This window comes from Pyrus communis, chromosome 12 (assembly GCF_041283825.1).
Source record: "Pyrus communis isolate YQ-2024b chromosome 12, ASM4128382v1, whole genome shotgun sequence".
Taxonomy (NCBI): domain Eukaryota; kingdom Viridiplantae; phylum Streptophyta; class Magnoliopsida; order Rosales; family Rosaceae; genus Pyrus; species Pyrus communis.
The window spans coordinates 12,986,581-12,993,247 of record NC_142576.1 but is presented as its reverse complement, the minus strand read 5'-3'; the positions used below and the strand labels follow the sequence as shown (position 1 = coordinate 12,993,247).

The 6,667-nt window shown below is 36.7% G+C and overlaps 1 pseudogene; it reads right to left on the bottom strand.

The window, feature by feature from the left end:
• Positions 1 to 1,470: 1,470 nt before the first annotated feature.
• Positions 1,471 to 4,947, bottom strand: LOC137744411 (cytochrome P450 76A2-like; annotated as a pseudogene).
• Between the last annotated feature and the right edge of the window lie 1,720 nt (positions 4,948 to 6,667).

The window sequence follows — 6,667 nt, the reverse complement described above, 5'->3', positions numbered from 1 at the left end:
CTTTGAAACTCTAAAGCTCTCAAGCAAAACACTCTTCGTTCTTCGTCAAATCCTCCTTCAAGATCAAGCCCAAAAGCCCTTGAAGAAATCCACACAACCGTTATTCAAGATCAAGCCCCGACGGCCCTTGAAGAAAGTGTTCATCGTTCATCATCCGTTCATCCTTAGATCAAGCCCCGACGACCCTTTGGATCAACAGCTCATCCATAAACCTACACCCTACGAAGATAGAATCAGAGGATCAAATTACAAAGAGATTGTAACCCCAAAATCATTAAACACAAAAAAATATATTTTGTACACGTTATTCTTGTTTCTTGTTGCAGGACTTTTTTCGTGTTTACAGTGGCATTGTGCCAAGGTTGAGCATGTTGCCGAGTACATGCCATCCATTTGGTCCGGGAGGAAGCCGATGGCGACCCAATTTCGATGATCTCCGGCAGATCAAGAAGAGCAGAGCTGGTGAAAAGAAGATGATAAAACATACAAGAAAACTCCACTCGCTTAAGTTGAAGAAATGAAGCATTGTAACGTTTTTTGTCTCTAAAAATCAGCAGTATTGTGTGCAAGTGCAAAGCATGAAGGAAACTTTATTTGTATTTGTAATCTCGTGAGCAGAGTGGGCAAAGTTTTCTGTTAATTTTTAGATAGATCTTAAGGGAAAGTTTAAAAATAATAGCCGTTGGATTAGTGTTTAATTAAGGTAATAATGAGTATTATTGAATTTATTACGATCTGTTCTTAGCTGTGATGCAAAAAATTTACCCAGTTTTTAGATTTTGTAATGTTATTTTTTTTTTTTTTCAAATGATAGATTTATTAGATTAGTTGTTAGATTAGGGAGCCGACGGAGTTCGAACCCATGTCATGGTGTAAGGGCAACACTCTTTTCCACCACTGTATTGTTATTAGATTAAAAATAACACAATTACTTTAGAGGTTTGAACTTTGAAGTTTTGTTATACATCTACCAACAGGTGATCTTGAAATGGCAACGTACAATTGGTTATATCCCTTGGACTTTGAGAATGCATTTGGCCATTAAGGACAAGGACAACCCAGCTAACAAAAACAAAAGAGTGCAGAAACATAAAACGATAGTGCAGAAATCATTTTCTCAAGATAGTCCTTGAGATAATATATAATTAGTTATGCACGTAATGTGACATTTTTTCTTCATTTGTACACATGTGAGATCACTTTGAACTTGATTTTTTTTTTTTATAGGTAAGACGGTAACTTATCACCGGTCACATCATTATTTTTAACAAATACGACTGTATAATTTGCCATTTAGTACTACGGTCTAGCGATATTTATCTTTACTTGTAAGTAAGAGGTATCAGGTTCGATTCTCTCTAAAGACGAACTTGAACCTCATTATTGCTAACTCATTGTGTGGCTTAGCCCATCCTCCACCTCTTATTGTAACCTATGGCCCGCCACATCATTTGACCAAGTGTTGAGTGACTATACCAAGCACTTTCTAGGCACTACTAGTAAAGGCTCAGACTTCCTTATTGTTATCCCTAACTTGTCCTGCCAATCAATGTTGCCTCTAGTAACATCTCCACCAAGTTCCCAGTCAAATTGGTGAAGCAACATCCCCAAAGTGAGATGCAACATTGTATGAGCTAGTGGCAACCCTGCACAAACTCTTCTTCCAGCTCCAAATGGAATGAACTCAAAATCTTGACCCTTCAGTCCCGTTTCATGCCTATGAACCTCTCCGGCTTAAACAACGCCAGCTCATCATCCCACACGTCGGGGTCTCTTCCGATTGCACAAGCATTCACAAAAACCTGCGTGTTTTTTGGTATAAAGTAGTCCATGAATTTGGTGTCCTCCGTAGCCTTTCTTGGTATTAGGAATGGGATTGGTGGATGCAATCTCAGTGTTTCTTTAATTATACCCTGCAAGTATGGAAGCTTTTCAATGTCACCCTCCTCAATCTTTCTGCAGCTTGGACCTATCACTTGAGTGAGCTCAGCTTTGGCCTTGATTAATTTCTCCGGGTTGCATAGCAGCTCAGTCAGTGCCCATTCTATTGTGCTGCTCGTCGTTTCCGAGCCAGCCAGAAATATTTCCTGTTCAACAGAAGTATAAGTTTACGAATTCTGTGGCGACTTTTGAACAGAAAGATTAAGCCGTTTGGTGCATCTAAATCCAAATATGTGTGACAAAGCAAAGTGTCGTTTCAAGAATGCAATATATATGTTGGAGCAATATAAGAAAATATGAAAATAATAAAAAAAAATTTAATGATAAGTCATCAAGTAAATCATAACATTAATTGTGCACAAGGTTAATATAAACTAGAGAGAGAGTAAGAAATAATGACAAACTTGGAGATTGAGACTTTCATAAATGCAATGTCCTAAAAACAGAATTTCGTTCCTACTTTGTGCTAGTAGTTCGGTAAGAGTCCGTCTCTCAGGATTTAACAATAGAATATGAAGTTGAAGCACCGCAATCTTCAAACTTTGGCAAACCTTATATATTCCTTACTTTTAAAACACGATTCAAAATTTGGCTAACAATGATAAAAAGACATTGCAGAAAACTCAACTCTTTTTTTTTTTTTTTTTTTTTTTTTTTTTTTTCAGAGACAACAGTTCTTAAGCATTTATAGAACCCAATATACTGTATGCCTAAGAGATGTATCTTTTTGGGGTTTAGGTAATTAAGTAATACACTTCAACAGATACATCACTAAAGGGGATTGCTCCCCTTGCGGCACCCTTTGATACATAAGTTTTAACACTTAATTGACTCTTATTTTTCATATAAATTTTATAATAAAATATTATAATAATTATAATATATAAGTTCCAACAATCTCCTACATGAATAAAAAATTAGAAGAATATGAGAACACAGGCGAACAAGAGATGCATCAAGAGAGGTGTCTTTTGAACTTGAACCTACCCTGGTGAATACTTATCAGATTTACTAGTGAAGTAGTGTGTATAGGAGACATTGAACTGTTCACCATGTATAGTAAACTAAGACAATAACCAATACACATCTTTTATCCTAATATATAATGGTTCCTAAGATTGTGTTCATTTTGGTCCTGAAAAATCCTAGATTCATAAGTGCTTTAGAGAATTTAGCAATCTTATTCTCATAGAAGTGATCCCACTTCTACTCTCACATAAGTGACTGTTGATTAAGATTAGTCTTCTCTACTTCGCTTATTTATTATAAGATGTCAATGTCATTAAGTATAAATATGTACACCCAAAACTACAACACCTTTTTTCCATCATAGGAATGAGGTATATAGTGTGTTAACTTCTTTAAATCATGCCCAACCAGTTTGCCTATTGAACTTAGACCATAGGATCTTCAATCAACTAAGTTAGGTTTCTGCCCGGCTAATTCATTAGTTATGTTGGCTTTAGCCTCATTCTCCTCGATGATCAACTTACTCTTTAGTCTAACCTTTAATAATTGGATCCATTACTAGGTTGACTATCTTTAATGGTGTGCACAGTCCATCTTATGAAATTATTCTTCATATGAGAGTAGTTGTTTTTCAAGGTCAAGTCTTCAATATATATATATATATATATATATATATATATATATATATATATGTTAGGACTTTTGTAAGTAATATGCTAAAACTTGAGCATATTTCCCAACATTTAAGGTATTTGTAGGAAGGTCCTTAACCTCTCCATACCTTAAAATACTCATTATAAGATGCAAACTACTATTTCCAATTTAGACATTGTGCTTTCCTCAATTCGACAAACCATCACAAAATTAAATAGGATTATCCTCTAAAATCTTTTGAAGCCAGCATCAATGTAACAGCTCCCTACACGTTTGTTACATGGATTTGGATGAGTTTAAGAAGTTATAAATTATAATTGGGTGATGTAGAGCATGTACTATGGCCGAATTAAACTGAACATATATTCAACAGAACGATTGGTCAAAAAATTTTATGTATGACGTTGATACAACATTTTATGTGATCTCAACCCAACTTTAATATAATTCAAAACTTGAAGTAATTAGCACCAATTTTATGAACTTAATAGAATGATAAGTACATATGGCTAATTAGGACTTGATTAAGGTATTTAATTATATACTCTATATTGGATGAAAAAATAAATAAATAAAACTTATCATCACTTACCAGTATGAAAATATTGACATCATGATCAGAAACTCAAGCAACACATCCAAGAAATCCCTAGTTCTCACTCCACCCCAGCTGCTTATCTTTCATGCGCTGCCTCACAAACCTAGCGGCAATTTTTAAAGCTTTTCCGAGATCCCTTTTCATCTTCCTCTTCAAGCCTTGCGGATCAAGCCACCTCAGCCATGGAAAGAAATCTGCCATGTTGGCATGCCCATTCCACTCCATCATTCCAGTCATTGCTGTAAATAACTCCGACCCTTCTTTCAAATTCGGGTCCACCAAGTCCTTAGACAGCATGAGGTTGCCAATAAGGGTGAAGCTCATAAGGAACACAAACCTTGCCACATGAACTCCATGCATTTTTCAAGGCACTTTTTCCTTATGAAAGCCGTCTCATTGATGCGCTTGTTCACCAGCATGTCAACCATGACTAACCGCCTTAACACACGCCAGTGTGAGCCGTAAGGGGCTAAGGCTAATGAACCTTTGAGATGTCATGGTTGTTGAAAAGGTTGGCGGCAGCTTTAGCAGATTGAATTACCATGGTGTTTCTTGCGCCAAGTCTTAGCCAAATTACAGGACCAAACTTGTGTTTTAGCTCAGCGAGCGTCCTGTGTGGCATTGTGCCGAGGTCAAACATGCATATTGCGAAACAAGGGCAGTCCCGGTGGTCCAGGAGGAAGCCGATCGTGACCCAAGTTTAATGATCTCCGGGGGATTAAGAAGAGCAGGGCGGGTAAAGATAAAATGATAGAATACACAAGAAAATTCCAAGGCCAATCCATCACGGTCAAGGACTCAAGAAATGAAGTTTTTTTTTCTTTTTTTTTGCACCAATACATCAATGCCTGATCAGATTATTGTGTGCAAATTGCATGCATAGGATGAAGGGAAGGTTTCTCTCGTATACAAGTTTTAGTGCGATCTAGTGAGATAGCTTTTATACACATAGATTTTGGACTTTGACGGGCAAGTTTGGTAAGACTTAAAAGCAACTTTGTTTGCACCTTTATTTTTTTAACATATATATATATACAGACCTTTTAAGGGAAGAGATTCTTATTTTTTTTTTTTTAAATAGGAACACATGTTTTCATCAATCTGTCTTCCAAATATCCTTATGTAAATGCGAACTTTGCAGAGAGACAAAAACATCATCAAATTTGAGGGAGATCACAATTCTCCACGACCTCAATTCTACTTTGATTCTATAAACATCTTTTTCACAATGTTTTGCAACCCCTGGAGGATGAGGTTGTGGAAACATTTTTTGACACTCTACAAGAGACCTTTGGTAAGGTAAATAAAACTGCAATTCATCTGGCTGTAAGTTTCTATTGTATAAAAATTGCTAGATTTAACGTTCACAGCCCTTCTCAAACGTTGACTGCTTTTTACCTGCAGGGTAGTTGGAGAAGTGTGCACACAGCTGATTATGATCACGGATGTTCAACTGCTGCTACGGGTGATTAAAGTGCCTCATTTTCTCTTTAACTTCTCATGTGCACAGGCTGTTCTACCTCTTTCTTACTCAATTTTCAAGAAGACCCATGAGTCGGATGGAGGTTAGTAATTAGTTCATTCTTGTTTTGTTCGCACAAATGAAAAACGCTGCATTAAAAAAATATTTTATAAAGGGAGTACGCGGATATTTACAACTGTTAGAGTGGGGAAATACAGAATAAAGTATTTTGAATGATGTTTACTGTTCTGCAGGTGGATTAACTTTTCTTTTTTCTTTTTTTTCTTTTGTTATCTTCTATGATTTTACCTGGCCAATCCGAATCCAAGGTATTTTGCCTTTTCTTTTCTTAAACTGCTTCCAAAATCCCATATTTTCTTCCTCGTAACATGACATGTGCCTGATCACTTGATCAGTATTCTGAAATAATTTCTCAAATTAATTAAAAACAAACCTTTGCGCCACTCTAGCTAATACTTGTGACGGATTGATACATGATGTGGCTCCCAATTTTTATGGCGCTTTTGTACCCAAGTAGTTCAAAGTCATCTTGTCTGGTTCTATCTGTTAACTAGAAGCTTAACAGAGTTAAACTTCTTGATTATGTATGGTGGTGCAGGATGGACAAGCGATAATGGCCCATCATCTTCAGATATGATTAGCTTTGAATTCGCGAATGGCAGTCCTTGTGGGCCCCATGTTCCAACCACGATGGACGACGATCGATATGTAGAATAACAGCTTGATAACCTGGAAGGTTTTCCAAGTGATGTCGATGAGGAAGAAAGGGTGAATCATATAGTTGACCTAGATGAGTTCTGGATTCAAGACCTTTTTGAATGACTGCTGAATTTAAATTAACATTTAACTCGTCCAAATCATCAGATGTTCATGGAAGCAGTGATGTTATCACTAAAAGACTTAGAAATGAGAGGCCCTCAGGCAGAGGAACAACCGCCCTGGGATACCCCTGATTCTTTAAATTTGTTGCAAAAAGATGACCAGCCAGATGATGCATCTACTGCAGAGAAGCGAGAGCTGTT